The 16,911-nt window shown below is 48.5% G+C and overlaps 1 pseudogene; it reads left to right on the top strand.

The window, feature by feature from the left end:
* Positions 1 to 14,186: 14,186 nt before the first annotated feature.
* LOC144686959 (uncharacterized) lies at positions 14,187 to 15,045 on the top strand (annotated as a pseudogene).
* The last annotated feature ends 1,866 nt before the right edge of the window (positions 15,046 to 16,911 follow it).

Genomic DNA, 16,911 nt, shown 5'->3' on the forward strand with positions numbered 1-16,911 from the left:
GGCCTTTCAGTACTTTCAGTCTTTAGTTCACTGGTTGAGCACTTGCCTTTCAATGTCTCTAACAGTGATTTTCCCCTTTTCCTCTTGATGGGGTTTCAGAGAGAGAGCAGGTTATGGAGATATGTGGAGAACAAGCCAGCTGGATATTATTGTAGAATTACTGGAATCTGACACTCACAGGATGCAGAGGTTTTAGGTCTTTTTCCTTTCAGGCTAGGGGCTATTCTGCTGCACTGCTCTCACACAAACCCTGATCACCTGGGTTTGGAGCCAATTAAAATGTTGTTGTCAGGCAGTTCCTCATTAGACCGAACTCTTCCTCGGCAACATCCTGTCTTTCAATGCACACTCTGTTCCAGGACAGCAACATTGTATATATCCCTCGTACTGTTCCGGTAGACATGTCTTTCAAACTGCAGCCATTGTAATTTTAATCCACCATCCAACAGAAATAAGAGGATATGTTCTATACAGTAGCAAAACATGCCAAAGTGCTTTACAGGAAAAAAGTTTACTCAATGAGCTAACTTTTAAGGAGCATCTTAGAGGAGGTAGGGAGGTAATTGCAGAGCTTAAGGAGATAGCTGCCAATGGTAGAAACAATTAAAAATCAGTAATGTGCAAGAGGCTGGAATTGGAGAAGCACAGATATCTAGGAGAGTTGTAGGACTGAAGGTGGTTCACAGTATATGGAGGTGACAATGTCACAGAGGGATTTAAAAACCAGAAAGAGAATTTTAAAATTGTGACATTGCTGAACTGGGAAGTCCATTGTAGATCAATGAGCATAGGGGTGATGAGTGAATGGAACTTGGTGTTTGTTGAGAGATAAATATTAGCCAGGACACCAGGGAGAACTCCTCCAAAAAATAGTGCCATGTGGGCAGACTGGGTTTAACATCTCCTCTGAAAGAGGACACCTCCAACAGTGCAATATTCTCTCAGTACTGCACTGGGGGTATTGGTCTCACTTCAAGGACTGCTGCCGATGGATCACACCTGTCCTACTCATCACATCCTCCCTTCTCCATCCTGATGTGCTGCATTTACTATGCAAATTGTGCGCTGTAATATCATTTGTTCAAGAATTGACCTCACCCTATAGCTCTTGGTGACCACTGCAGACATACGCAACACTCAAAGAGCAGTGGGCATGCCTTGGCATTTTTGAAGGATTCTCATGCTTCAGTTACCTCCATTAAATAATTACACTAGCTAATTAATTACATTACATTCTGTTCTATTTCATACTGTAGCACAACATTACATAGTTTCCAGTTTGCAGATTACTGCAAAGTAGGACAAAAGCTAACCCTACCAGTAACATACTGTATGCAAGGGAAGACTACCAACATGATGCAGAACCAGGATGATCGGAGGCAACATCTGCTTACAGGAACTGCTGTTGAGGGTGAGTAAGAAAAATGGTATGTTGAAACACCTTAAATTGTAACGGATGGTTAGAAGTGAGGAACAAGAATGTGCGGCATCTAAATATTTATCACTGTCGTTTGATCTACAGGATTAAATTGCACCTAATTCACATAAATAATGTGTGTGTGTGTCAAAAAAACTGATTTTAAAAGGAAATACCCCTGTTGCTGCAATGGGGATTCATCATCTGAGAAGGCATTGCAGTCAGGCCGCTGAGGAATTATTCGTATTCTATGACCCTTGAGCGCATCGGTGTTTTTTTTTAACAATTGCAGTGCAATATTACAAGGGAATTAAGAAGCTCCTTGTGTATTAGGGGACAGTCAGTGTTTGTGCAAGCTCAGCAGTAATGAGACTCAGACAAATGCAAGTGTCAGAAATTCAATTACTCTGCGGGAGAAATGTTTCCAGTTGCTGCTTGTTCAGGAGAGATCATTAACAACTTTTTGTCATCGGGTCGAGACATCATTCTGGTCGCTAAAATTGCACAGCGATCTTGAAGTTCTGGGTGTTATATTTTCCTTGTTCACCAAAATGCAGGGCAATGATTTAATGGAAGGAGTCACATCTATTTTATAGTCACTAATAAAAAGCCAATTTTCTGAAATCCTGTCATGAAAAGCATGTAACGTCCTTTAGGGAGAATGCCAAGGACTTCGAGCGGGTACAAAGGAGATTTACCAGAATGGTACCAGGGATAAGGGTTTTCAGTTATTGGAAGAGGCTGGAGAAGTTGAGATTGTTCTCCTTGGAGCAGAGAATGAATGGACTCTGTCTGTGCAGCATGGTTCTATGAGAAAGCTTTACCATGTTAATGGGTTGAACTTTATGTCCCGTGGATGGGCATGCGCCCGACCCAAATGGGCATAAAATAGCGCGTGATGATGTCAAGTGAGTATCCCGACGTTGTAGCACACTTGCGTGATATTTTGGTCAGCGGGTGCTGGAGCTGTGCCCGCCATTAATTAAGAGGTCACTTAAGGCCATTAAAAAGCCAACTGATGGCGATTTTTTGTTGCCTGTGCGATTTCACGCACGTCACATGGGCCGAATAGGCAGGCAGCCAGCCGACAATTTCAAAAACCTCATCCACCGGTGGGATAAAAGTGCTAGTGTCAGTAGTTGGAAGTTTGGTACATAGTTTGTTGCTGGTGACTTATTGGTACTTGGCATTTTCACCTCTGTTCGGGGCTTAATTCTTAGCATTTCCGGGCTTCTTTTCAGGATCCCTTGGTGTTTCCAAGGCTGCCGGAGAATTCAAACCATGTGGACCCTACCAGGTATCCGGCAGCCTTCCATCACCCTGGTAATGGGGATTGTGGTCTCTGCTGTTGGCATCTCCTCCGAGGAGAAAGAGAGGGGTAGAAGGGAGAGGAGGCCGGGTGTCCCAATGCAACTTCCAGGGGAGCGACCTGTGGGAGGAGAGGCGCAGACACAAGGGGCGCAGGGCCAGCTGGCAGTCCAAGATGGAAGGGGCTGCAGAAGATGCCACTATTCTGCTGCCAGGGTTTACAGGCAACAATGCAGCTACCTCAATATGTCCGAGGTGCAATGCTGAAGGAGGCTGCGTCTCTTAACAGACAGTGACCTCCATTTGTCAAATGATTGGGCCTGAGATCAGCTCCGTACATCCTGAGACACTCCCAGGTGCCAAGGCTCTTCAGTGCTCCAGCCTGACTGGATGGATGGCTGCTGGGTGACAATGGCTATCCATTGAAGAGGTGGCTCATGATGCCTCTCCACCACCCAAGAACAGAGGCAGGGCAGCGTTACAATACGAGTCATGCTTCCACAATGGCATTGATAGAGAGGACCATAGGTCTTCTCAAAATGCGCTTCTGATGCCTTGACTGCTTAGGGGGTGCACTACAATACCCCTCAGAGTGGGTGAGACTGTTCATGGTTGCATGCTGCGTTCTCCACAATCTGAAACTGGCAAGGGGGGAGCAACTGGAGGAAGAGGAATTTGATGCAGCTGCACAGGCCCCAGATGATGAGCCCAGTATTGAGTCAGAAGAGGAGCACAGTGAGAAGAACGCTAAGGGCTTGGTGGCAGACCTAGGCAACGTCCAGGGAATCAGAGACACCAGGGATGCCTTGATCCAATGCTCCTTCAGCTGGGCTGCCAAAGATCAGCTTCAACCGCATGCCAGGGCTGCCGCCTCCATCCCAGATGTCTGAAAGGACCCTTTCATTTGAACCCAGAGAACACTCAGTGCCTGTACAATAAAGTTCAGAGCCACTCACGTCCAGCATTACATACTGCACCAAAAATAAAAGGTGAAGCATACTCAGGCCATTACAACAAGAACAAAATTGATCTCATTTTGACAACCCAAAACAATTTCCATAACCTTCTCTGATCTTCATTCCCAGACCAGTATAGATAAAGTAAACATAAATGAACATAAAATCACCCGTGAACTGTCCCCCTTGTGTTCATGGTGCCTTTAACTTACATTTTCGCTTGCTACGTCTTGATGCCCCGCCTTGCTGGCACCGGCTTTGGAGATAGCCTGCTGACTCTGCTGTCTTGTTGGCCTGATGACCTTGGTGGTCATCCTCTGGCCAATGGAGCCTGTGCTGGCTCCGCCTGGGAGGGAGTGGCCAGTGCCACGGCCGGCATCTCCCCAGTCATCACAGCCTCATCAGATGCGATGGTCGCTGGGTGGAGGGGTGGAAGAACTGCTGCCATCATCCGCAACGCCCTATGAGGAGCCCGCAGAGATGCCAAGCAGCTCGTGCACCAACGTGAGGTCACTCTGGGCCTCCCTGCTCACCATTGATGGATGGGCATCTAGCTGGGATACTGGGTGCCTCATCCATCTCCCACACTGGCACTGATAACCTGAGGTCATTGCTTGTGTGAGGGCTTGCAGGTCCGACCACAACCCCAGGAACCCCTCATTCTGTCCCTGGAGCTGCCTGTCCATGAGAGTTGCCATTCTGTCAATGGAGGAGGCAGTGTGCTCGACCATGAGGGTCAATGCATTGCTTACACTCCGCATGGACTCCTCCACAACGGAGACCATGGCACGTATATCTTCATGGATCTCCGCCAGATCGTCCTGTACATCTTGCTGGACATCCAGCATCTGCCGCCTGATGAATGACTCCAGAGGCTCATCATTTGCCTTCGACTGAGCAATGTCCTGGACCCCAGCACTTCTCCAATTACTGGCACTCTGGTCACTCTCTGCCTCCACCTGCACCTCAAGCGAGTGTGAAGTGCCCTCACCAATGTACACGAAGATACTAGCCACCGATCTAATGCCCACCGAGGTGCTGGTATCTGCGCTGGTGCCTGCTTCAGAGAGTAGGTGTGATGCAGGTGCATGTGAAGCCCGGTGGTCCTCTGGCATCAGGGGTGGCCCTTCGGGGTCTACAAAGCGAACGCGTGCTGGTGAACCTAAAAGGGAGAACAAGGACATGTCATTAGTTAAAGACATCACACTGTCACTGCGCATGCCAGGCATTCTGGTGAGACAATGGATATCTGCATCATGGTGCCATCATCTTTCAATGATCAATGGGGACTCCAGGTTTGAGGCTCACATCAATGGAAACACTACACTACACTGCACAATCCGAAACTCTCACCTCTGTGCATTGCGCTCTTACCTTCGTCTGGCACCCCCACCTCTCCACTCCCGGTTGCATGGGGAGCGTGCTAGCTCTCGAGTTTGAGGGCATCCTGCTCAAACCTACTGAGCAGCAGGAGGTTGGGCGGGCTTCTGCCTGTACATGCCTTCTCTGCTTGGTTATGGCTCATCTTCTCCTGAAACGATTGAGGAGCATTGATTAGTCCACTCTCTACCTGCAGCGCCATTGTAGCCTGGCCAACCCCAGCTGAGGAACACCTCCCAGGGCACTTCCAAGTCATGGCCCTTGAGCAGCAAGGCACTCAGTCCAAGCAGCCAGGGCTCACCCCCTTGGCCAGCTCCAGCATTATTGACAGTTGGCACTCAGACTCTAACACACCTGAGGTCCACGGGGAGATGGCCACACCTTAACACTTCTGCACACTGACCCATGCCAACACTGTGCTCACCTTTCCTCAGCACAGCAGGTCATTGAAGCGCTTCTGGCACTGCACCCATGTGCGCCACACCACGTCATGACTGCTCACCAGTGCTGCCACCTCCTCCCATGCCCTCTTGGTGAGGTGCGGTGGCCTCCTCCTCCCATCTCTGGGGACATGTGTGTTCCTCCTGGCAGCCACCCCCTCCAGGAGGATGGTGAGGCACTCATCCAAAAAGCAGCGGGGTGATGGGGGGTGGGGGGGGGGGGGGGGGGGCGAGTGCCCACCCGACCTGCCCTCCCGCCTGCTGTGTCCAACTGCACTTGGTTCCATAACTTCAATATTGACAATGCAGAGAAGACGTTCTTTCGTGGAAGCCTTCCAGGGACTACCTGGGCTGTTTTTAAACCGGCCGCCTAGTTGCCATTGGACCTGGCGGCCAACAGGCCCCCACCTTACTCGGCCCTTCCCGACCAGTGACGAGCCGCTTTTCATGCTGGGTGGGCCTTAATTGACCCGCCAGTGTGAAATCACAGTCAGGGGCCGATTGCGGGTGGCAGGCCGATTCCCGGTCACTCCCGGGCCCAACCACCGCGCCCGCCTGACTACCTCAAAATCCTGCCCAATATTTAGTTTTCCACTGGATTTTACCCAGACTAAGCAATGTTGTACCATCTGTAGAAAGGCTGCTTATTGATAAGGTAAGAGGCTTGCATTGTATCATGTTCTTAGGATAAGTCTAAGTGAATTCTATCCAACAAACCTCGTGAAATGTAGTCACTGCTGTATGCAAAGTTCCCTTCAGATAACTAAGGGTGCATAGAAAATACTAATTTTGAAATATGTTCTTAAGATGCAGGTGAAACAATGAAAATTAATTTTGATATTGGATACTGATTGTGTGTGACAAGCAGGAGGAGAGGGCACGTGGCTTTGAAAGAACAGTGGGTTTCCTGACGGTGTAGGGCATCGTCGACTGCACTCACTGTCGGAGCGCATGATCAGATTCTATTTGCATTGAAACTACTCCCCCTGACCATCATAGACTCACCATTCTCAACTGTCACATCCATCTGAGATGCCCCATCACAGCTTCTCCTTGTGAGGAGATCAAAATGTTTACAATGTCAATAAGCATGGAGGCCTGAAGGAAAGATGTATGGTCAGCAGTTTAGTGGGAGTAAGGCCGTGAGAGCAGGAAATGGGTCTCGCAGACAGGTTGAGCTCCAAGAGGGTTTGAGGGGAGACAGGGGTGAAACTAGGGAAAGATGCTAGTTCAGGCTAAGTGGGCAGGCAGGGGGATGTGAATGGGCATCTAGGCATAAGTTTTCTGCTTGTTAAAATTTATCAGCAGGAGATTGTGGGCATGGGGCGTGCAATTTCCTGATTTGCATCAGAGGCATTCCATTTGTGAGATTGGTGACTTATAGTGCAGGTCCCAGGGAGTGCTGCCATGTTGGAGGTGTTGTCTTTTGGATGGGATGTTAAATTAAGGCCCCATCTGTACTCTTGGATATATGTAAAAGATCCCATGCCCCTGTTAGAAGAAGAGCAGGGTTGCTCTCCCAGGTGTCCTAGCCAATGTTTAACCCTCAACCAAAATCTTCAAAACGAGATTATATGGTTATTTGGCTCATGTGTTTTGTGAAACCTTGCCATGTGTAAATTGGCTGCTAAGTTTCTCTACATCACAACAGGAATTACTGGAATAAAAGAAAACTACTGCGGATGCTGGGAACCTGAAATAAAAACAGAAAATGCTGGAAAAACTCAGCAGATCTGGCAACTTCTGTGGCGGGAGAAACAGAGTTAATGTTTCGAGTCCAATATGACTCTTCTTTGGAACAGAGAGAGATAGAAATTTGATGGGTTATATGCTGTTGAAAAGGGGGAAGGCAAGTGGAGCAAAATGACTCAGACATGCTTCATGGATTGTAAAGCAACTGAGACATCCTGAGGTTATGAAAGATGGCAAATAAATGCAAATTCTTTGTTCTAAATAGATGTTAATAAACACAAATTCCCACAAGCAATCAATGTTTTCCCACAAGTAACTGAAAGTTCATCATATAGTAAGTTTCTAATGTTTTTTTAAAAGTTAGGCCTCCAAAATCACCCAGGGGAGAGTTTTTTTATGAAACCACAAGTGATTTTTCAGTAAACAAAATTAATTCGAACATAAACCATTTCAGTGTTCTTTTCTCATCATCAACTGACACAGGCAAAATAGGCCAAATGGCTTCCTTCTGTGCTTTAAGATTGTAGGAACAAACACATATAACTATTCCCATTGCCAGATCATGCAAAATAATGGTGAGGCACAAGGATATGTGTAAAAGCAAGGAGCAGCAAAACTGCCATTTGGTGGTTACTTCTGTTTTGCTTAGGAGTTCATGAGAGAAAAGCACAAATCTAAAATATTTAAATAAATTCATAATTTCTCTGAAATTATTTCCAGAAAAAGCAAAGAAACGTTCAAAGCCTCAAACAGTGAGCGGCATAGGAACAGGAGGAGCCTATTTTGCCCCTCATGTCTGTTCTGCCATCTAATGCCATCACGGCTGACCTAACTATGTGCTCGCCTTTGCCTCATATACCTTGGTGCACCCGCCCGGTGATGGTGGGGGGGAGTGCAGTTGGTGATGTGTTACATTCGCCTAAAACAAAAGAATGGACAGTAGACACCTTGCACAAGTTGAAATAACATAAGGGAATGGTAAGATGGCCACTTCAGAGCACAATATTTCCCACTCCTGAACAAACTGGTCCATTATCTCTATGGGGGCCTTTAGTTGTGGATTGGTCTATTGGGTGGAATCGTCCCATATTTGTACTAAGTGCAGTAGCCGGCAGGAAAAAGGCCGTTTTACCCTCCAGCTGCAATTGGGAATTTTCACGCCGTATCATCTTATTCCCGCCTCATTCATTATGCATCCCAGGGAAACACGTTGGGTCACTGGCTGGGCAGCTTCTGATTGGCCTGCCATGCCGTCACCTCAGGCCTTTAGTAAACCGGACGCCATATTTAAAGGCCGCCCCTGCACAGATCTATCTCTCTTCAAGGGATAGGAAGCTGCTGGGAACCGGTGGCCGCTAAAGGGAGGAAACGTGCTGCCCCCAGATTTAGCGACACCTCCCTGGAGCACCTTCTGGATGCAGTAGAGGCCCACCGCGAAGTCCTCTACCCCCGATCTGGGCGAAGGCCAGCAAGTGAAGTCACCAATCCAGCATAGCAGCGCCAGTCAGTGCCAAAATCCTGCAAAAGAGGACAGCCATCCAGTGCAGGAAGAGGATGAATGGTCTCATTTGTTCCGCCAGGATAAGTCACATTTCTCATCACTCTCAACTCACACACTCACAAACCCATCACACATCCTCAGGGATCTCAGACCTCAAAGGACAACACCACTAACTCTCACACACACCCTCACATCTCCATCAAGCTCATACCCTCTGGAGCTCACGTCCTCATCCCATCCATGGCTCTGCTCACCACACAAACATTCCACGCAGTGCCATGTGCCCTACTCACACTCTCTCCATCTGTTTTTATGCAGGAGAAGCTGGCTCACAGCAGCAGGGAGAGGTGCCATACTGGGGGTGGAGTGGTCCACATGAGACCCCTCACTCACTTTGAGGCACGTGCCATTGTGCTGACTGGTGAGGATGTGGACCCTGCCTGTGGCAATGGTGAAGCCGGTGGCGAACACCCACCTGAAGATCCTGCACCACATCATCCCTCCCTCAACACAACTGTGAGTGCTCTCTCTCCTGCTTTTGACTCTGCTACCATGCTCTAATTATCTCTGCTGTGGTTCACAGGGAGCTCTGCCAAGTGACCGACACCCTCAGCCAGCTAGTTCCTCAGCTCCATCCAGGTCCGTACCTCCAGCAGAGAGGACACCTCCTCCATTGAAGAGCTGGAAATAAGCAGCCTGGAAGACCTGTCACTGCACTTACCCACACCCTCCACCAGTGCAAAGACACACATCTCGGTGGGACCTAGATCTGAAGCAGGCTCAGCTTCACAATCTGGTGGTCACCGTATGGACACGTGTCCGCAGCAGGAGGAGGGAAGTTCAGCTGAGGTCCTCGGCACTCGGAAGACTGTTGGGGAAGAGGCATCTGTGAGGCCCAAGTCAAATGGCAAGCCTCTGGATTTGGCCTTCCAAATCATCATGGAGAGTCAACAGAATTCAGGGAAACATCACACAGAGCTGTTGGAAGCCCTCAACAAAGTGGCATGCGAGTTGGAGGAGCGCATCTGCCTGCTCTTTGACAAAGTGGTGCCCACATGTGCACATTTGGAGGTCTCCATGGGAAGGATGGCAGATGCCATGGAGACCCTGGTCCAGCAGAACATGAAGATGCATGCAGACCTGCACTCCACTGCGGTAGCCATGGGTGAGTTTCTGCAGTGGCAACGCAGGAGGGAAATGAGACACCTCAACGTCCCTCCAGGTGCTCCTTCCCCTCAAGGAGTCAGGCCGGGGCCCTTGGGCACCCGAAGGGAGGAGGAGCGGCAGCTGGACACCCCTGGGTCACCCACTCAGGAATCTCAGTGGCTGTCCTCTCCCTCTAAGTCCCTTTTGTCAGTGACCCCCTCAACCTTGTCCTCTGTTATTGGAGAGGGAGCAGCTGGCCCACAGGAGGACACCGGGGCCTTCGAGGCCTCGGCTCTCCAGGCGATACACACCAAAGTCATCAGAGGCAACAGAGCCAAATATTGCGCAGGTGTCTCCACCCATGCTGTGGATGTCAATAAATCACTTTCTCTGAATAATGTGCGATGGTGTCTTTCATCTTCATTTACAGGCTTCATGCGTCTTTCCCCTGCATTCCTCCTAACTAGCAGTTCAGCTGCACCCAGCTGAACTATGAGCGATTCTGGAGGAAGAAGTATGTATGTGGCAGGGCCTTTCGGAGTCTCGTGCATGCAGAGTGTTCCTCCATCACACTCATCTCAATGTCCTGAGCATTTTCATTGCTGCCTGCTGGGGTTCTCTTTCAGTTGTTCATCTGAGCTGACCTGCATCTCCACCCACCCAGTGATCGCACTCCCATGCAGCACCTGTTCCCGCCAAACACAAGGCTCCTTTCACTTCAGATTTCAGAAGCATAGTGGTTGTTAAGTATGTTTTCGGATCCCCCGTCCTTTCCTCTGCTCCAGTCACCCATGTCCTTCCCCCTATCTCTGTTGACCCCCCGGCATCACCTTCCACCACCCCATCGTCACCTACCAGCCGGAACCATTTTCTTTCAAGTACACCTTCCTCTCCCAGTCAAACCTAGATCTTCCTCTCCACCCCCTAAATGATCATCGTAGCAGACCACGCACAAGACACTGATGTCCCGAAGCAGACCCCATACATCAACGGTTTGCGGCGGGGCCATGTCCATATAAATCCACCCAACAGCCGATGCATGTGTTCCTCCAGGGTCCAGTAGCTGTAGGGCTCCAGCAACTTCTGTTCCTCGGTTCCACGGTATGAACAAGGCCCCAATGTTAAGTCCTGACTGCTGCACGTCACACTTGTCAAGACATGTTCTGGGCCGTTGTGTTTTCCAGCCGACGTGGCTGGTAATTTTGAATAAAGGAACGAATCCAGTAAGCAGAGCTTATAATTAGATGTAGATGTATTAAAATGGTGTTCCCGACGTGCGTAGGCAGGAAAGGCGGCCCCCCATTGACAGGTGGAATGGACAATTGCGAGCTGGCTTCACAGCGGCATGAAACCGATTTTTGGCCTTCCTGCCATATTGTCCACTCGTGCCCGCCATGACACCCAACGGAGACGGAAAATTCCGGCCATGGCCTCTATGGGGGCGCTTGGTTGTGAATTGACTTTAAAGAAGGAAAAATAACAATGTATATTTGCAACCAATTATATATTAAACACAGAATGATGATAAACATAGTGATATATAAACAAAAAAAAGTGGGGTGTGATTTTTTTGGGTTTCTAACTTTGGTTAACTGAAATCTACCAATCTCAGATCTAAGGTTAACAATTGAACCAGCATAAACCGACACTTACACAAGAGAGTTTCAAGCTTCTACCACCCTTGTGTGTAGAAGTGTTTCTCTAATTTTTAAGCTATGTTCCCTAGTACTGGATTCCTCAACCAGCGGAAATTGTTTCTTTCACTTCCCTTAATACCTTGAAAACTTCAATCAGACCATTCTTTAAATTTTCCAAATTCCTAGGAATACAACCCTAGTTTGTGTAATTTCTCCTTTTGTTTAACCCTTGGGGCGGAATCGCTCATTCCTGCTGGTGTTGGGTGTGCTCGGTGGTGTGAGCAGACAGTATGTCGAGAAGGCCAAAAATTGGTTTCATGACATCGTGAAACCCGTTTGCGGTCGTCCGCTCAGCCTGTCAATGGCAGGCTGCGTTTCCTGCATTCGGATGTCAGGAATATCATTGTAATATGATTATATTGTTATATGATTATAAGGCTAGCCCGCTGGACTCATTTCCCCCCCACCCCCCGCCGCTGGATTGTCCACCCACGTTGGCATGATTGCATGCCGATGTGTTTCACAACAGTATGTATAAGGCATGCACTTGCCGGGCACTTTGAGGGGAGCTCAGAAGTGAGTACACAGTAACATTGTGCAGCGCTCGCCCGGCTCTCCTGTTGGACTTCGAGGTTGAGGCACATTGGAGGCGTGGGGCAAGGGCTGCCCTACAGTTGAGGCGACTTGGGGGTGGGAGCAAAGGCTGCCCTGCGGTTGAAGGTAGTGCACAAGCACATGTGAGGTGGGGGGGGAGGGAAGCAGCCATGCATTAGGGAAACCTTGCACTAAGTGACCATTCCTCTGCAGCTGAGATAGTTCAGACGCAGCCACATTGACATGCATGGGGTCAAGCCTCGAGCTTATCTGCCCACTCAAGCAACACAGAGGCATGAAAGTGCCACCAAGTGCTCCAGAGCTTTTCACCCCTTGGGCACAGACTGCAAACTAATGAGCATTTTAGTGGACTGTAGAACCGTTGGACAACTGAGCGTGTTGTACAATCTCCTTGCGAAAGCTGGCTGAGGAACAGATAATGGTGAAGGCGCTCACAGTCCGTTGCAATGTCATCATCCTGGTTTGGACAAGTCTCCCCATGATTCACGCTAACAGTGCAGCCATGCAGTGCGGGTTAGGAGACTGCCTGTGTCCGAGCTGACAGCACAGCATGCGGTCCAATGGACTATAGAGTGCAGAGATGATGGAGAAGAGAGTGACAGAGGCGCCTGGCTGTGCAGATGGAGGACCAGCATCCTCAGGAAGAACGGGCGGCTAGGGCTCCCACACATGTTGCTGAAGAGCCACAGCACACTGTCATTAGTCAGCGCCTAGCTAGACCCTTTCATTCCTGCAGGTGACCAACAACCAGAGTTGCCGAAGACTGAGCATGTCTAGGGAACTCATCGGTCACATCTGCCAGCTACTGCAGGACTTGGTGCCATGGGGATATGGAGAGCATCCACTGCCAGCGGCTGTGAAAGTGACCGCAGCGCTAAATTTCTATGCCAGTGGCCCCTTTCAGGGCTCCACAGTTGACCTCTGTGGGACTTCACAAGCCTCCACCCACAAATGCATCCATGAGGTCATGGATGCCATCTTCATGAGGGCACACAACTTTGTGCATTTCACTCGGTATCAAGAGAGCCAGGGTGCAAGAGCGATTGGACTTGCCCAGATCTTGGGTTTCCCACAGATGCAGGTGTGATCGACTGCACCCATGTGGCACTCAGATCTCCGTCGCAACAAGGGGTCAACTATATCAACCTCAAGGGCTTCCATTCATTGAATGTGCAGCTGGTGTGCAATCACCACAAACGCATCCTGCCAGTCTGTGCACGGTTTCTAAGGAGTGTCCAGAACTCCTACATTCTCAGTTGGTCACAAACCCATGATGTCTTCAAGGGTCCACAGGGGCTGCAGAGTTGGCTCCTTGGGGACAAAGGCTACCTGCAGAGGACATGGCTGATGACAACCGTGTGGCAGCCTCAGACTGCAGCAGAGTGAAGATATAATGAGGCTCATGCTGCAACTCGCAACTTGGTAGAGCAAACCATCGGGATGCTGAAAATAAGGTTCCGGTGCCTGTCTGGTGGAGCCCAGCAATATAGTCCACAGAAGGTGTCACACATCATCATCGCCTGCTGTGCCCTTCACAACCTGGCACTGTAACGGGGAGAGGAGCTGGCTGAGGAGGAGATGCAGGAGCTGGAGGTTTCCTCCAGTGAGAAGGACGTCAACAGTGATGAGGGTTAGGAGGTCCTCAAAGGCGATGATGATGGCGATGAGGCCGTTGCATTGGCCAGACAAGGCAGGCATGATCACGAAGCCCTCATAGTTGCCAGATTTGTGGAGGATGATGACGACATTCAATGAGGAAACACCATAGATCCTCACTGGAGTGATTGTAGTTATAAGCTTTCCTACTGCCTTTAGGTGTCACATGATTGTACTGATGAATGAGCCCTAAGTGCGGGTAATCTTAGGGGGCGGAGCTTTCTAGTCGTGGACCTGGCTCAACCATATAGCTTCTGCAAGAGTTCTGTAATAAAGTTATTTGTTTCATGTAAAAAAACCTGTCAGGTATACTTGGCGATGAGGATGGGATGGCTTTGATGTTGAACCTCACCTTGTGAATGTGAATACATCAATTCTTAAGGAAAGAAGGAAAAGTATGCTCACCAGTCATGCCACTTTTCTGCAGAATCGACCCTTATGAAATCCCCGGAAGACTGGAGCCAGTACAGAGAGCACCTAAGTTTTTATTTCCTGGCGAATGAAATAACAGTGGAGGAGAAGCAGAAAGCAATTCTTTTAAGTGCCTGCGGGAGTATGACATATAACCTCATCCGTAGCCTGATGGCCCCGAACGCGCCCAATTCTAAATCTTTTAACTAGCTGGTAGACCTCGTGAAGACACATTTTCAGCCGAAGACATCAGCAATTATGCAGAGGTTTAAGTTCAACTCCAGAGGAAGGACCCAAGGTGAGTCCATCGCAACTTTTATATCGTGAAGTTGAAACGGTTGACTGAGCACTGTGACTTCGGAGATGCATTCAATGACATGTTGAGGGACTGGTTGGTTTATGGTGTTCATGGCGATGCCATTCAGTGCCGTTTACTTGCAGAAGTTGACATTGATTTTTAGCGCGGCATGGAAATAGCACTAGCAATGGAGAGTACTGTGAGGGACTCACAAGCTTTACAGAGTGTGCAACCTGATGCCATTCTTCAGGAACCTACTGCCCGGCATGGCACAAAAACCAGAGAGACAGCCATGGAGCGGGAGACAATCTCTACTGCTCAAAAACGAAAATGCATAATGAAAGCGTCTCACCAGCAATTCAGAAATTAATCTGTTACCGATGTCGGGGTAGCCATGCACTGGAAATCTGCAGATTTAAGGAGGCAGAATGCCACTACTGCCACAAAAAAGGGTGTGTAATAAAGCAATGCAGGGCGAAATCCAGACAGCCGATCATACAGCAGTCCAAGATGATTGAAGTGCACAATATGACTGAACCAGAAGCTGCCGATACTGATATAATTTCCTATACAATGTCAAAGCAGTAAAAACTGAACCAACCACTGTCATCCTTTAAGTGAATGGGAAGCCTCTAGTCACAGGGGTAGACATGGGAGCCTCGACCACAGTGGTGGGAGAACACACATTTAAATACCTAAATGAAGGTACCCAGCTACTGAATCTGGAGCAAACCACGGCTCAGCTGAAGACATACACTGGAGAGTGAATACAGGTAAAGGGCATCACTATAGGCAACAGACAGCCCAACTTCCAGTCACCATTGTAACAGGTGAAGTACCTAGTCTTCTGGGCAGCAATTGGTTACAAAAAATTAAGCTCAACTGCTCAGAAATATTTCAAGTGAGAACAGGAGGAAACTCTGAGCTGTTAAGAAAGTATGACAGCGTACCTTGTGATGAATTGGGAAAGATAAAAGGCTTACAAGCAAAAATATATGTGGATTCGGAGGCAACACCCCCCTTCTTTAAGGCCAGACTTGTGCCTTATGCCCTAAAGGAGAAGGTGGATGCAGAATTGTGCCGCTTAGAGAAGCTAGGCATAATCCAGCCAGTCCAATTTTCAGAATGGGCAGCGCCCATAGTCCCTGTGATGAAACCAGATCAAACTATTCACATTTGCGGAGACTACAAATTAACTGTGAACAAGGCTGCTAAATTAGATAATATCCCATCCCAACGATTGAAGATTTGTACGCTGAGCTAGCTGGAGGAAAATCCTACACCCAACTGGACATGAGCTATGCATGCCAACAGTTAGAGCTGGACAGAACGTCTCGAGGGTGTGTAACCATCAACATGCACAAGGGCCTGTACCAATATACACGCCTACCCTTTGGTGTATCATCTGCATGTGCAATCTTCCAAAGGACCATGGAAAGCCTATTGCAAGGACTTGCCCAAGCGGTAGTGTACCTGGATGATGTCCTGATCACAGGATCAACGGAGGCCAAACATTTGGCCAACCTAGAAGAGGTTTTAAGAAGATTTTTGGAAGCTGGTGTTCAATTGCAGAAAGAGAAATGTACATTCCAAGTGACTGAAGTCACTTACTTGGGTTGCCGAGTAGATGCCCAGGAGTTGCATCCAGTAGAGGAGAAAGTCAGGGCAATCAAGGAGGCACCATCTCCTACCAGTGTCACTGAACTCGAGTCTTTTTTGGGCATGATAAATTATTACTGTCGCTTCTTGCCAAACTTGTCAACAGTGTTAGCACCTTTACACGTATTATTGAAAAAGAACCAACATTGGTCATGGAATGTGCAACAAGAAGAAGCCTTTGTAAAAATCAAGAAGCTGTTACACTCATCATGTCTACTAGTACATTATGACCCATCAAAAGAATTAGTATTAACCTGCGATGCATCTCCTTATGGGGTGGGAGCTGTGTTGTCACACAGCATGGAAGGTGGTTCCGAAAGGCCAATAGGCTGTCTCCAGAACCCCCTCTGCAGCGGAGAAGGGTTATTCACAACTTGAAAAGGAAGGTTTATCAGCAATATTTGAAGCAAAGAAATTCCACCAGTATCTGCATGGTCGAAATTTCACCATAGTGTCAGACCATAAACCACTAATGGGTTTATTTAGTGAAGATAAAACCATTCCGCTGATAGCCTCAGCCAGAATTCAACGTTAGGCTTTGATTTTATCGGCATATGAGTGCACCTTTAGGCACCGTCCAGCTGTACGTATTGCAAATGCAGACACACTCAGTCATCTTCTGTTATCAGATAGCATTGTACGTGCTCCAGTGCCACAAGAAGTTGCACTTGTGTTGAATTTCTTGGACCCTTCACTGGTCTGTGTGAAGCAAATAAGGAATTGGACAAACAGGGATCCAATTTTGTCAAAAGCCTGAGACCAGGTATTGCGAGGATGGTCGAATGCACCAGTGTC

This window comes from Cetorhinus maximus, chromosome 11 (assembly GCF_964194155.1).
Source record: "Cetorhinus maximus chromosome 11, sCetMax3.hap1.1, whole genome shotgun sequence".
Classification (NCBI taxonomy): domain Eukaryota; kingdom Metazoa; phylum Chordata; class Chondrichthyes; order Lamniformes; family Cetorhinidae; genus Cetorhinus; species Cetorhinus maximus.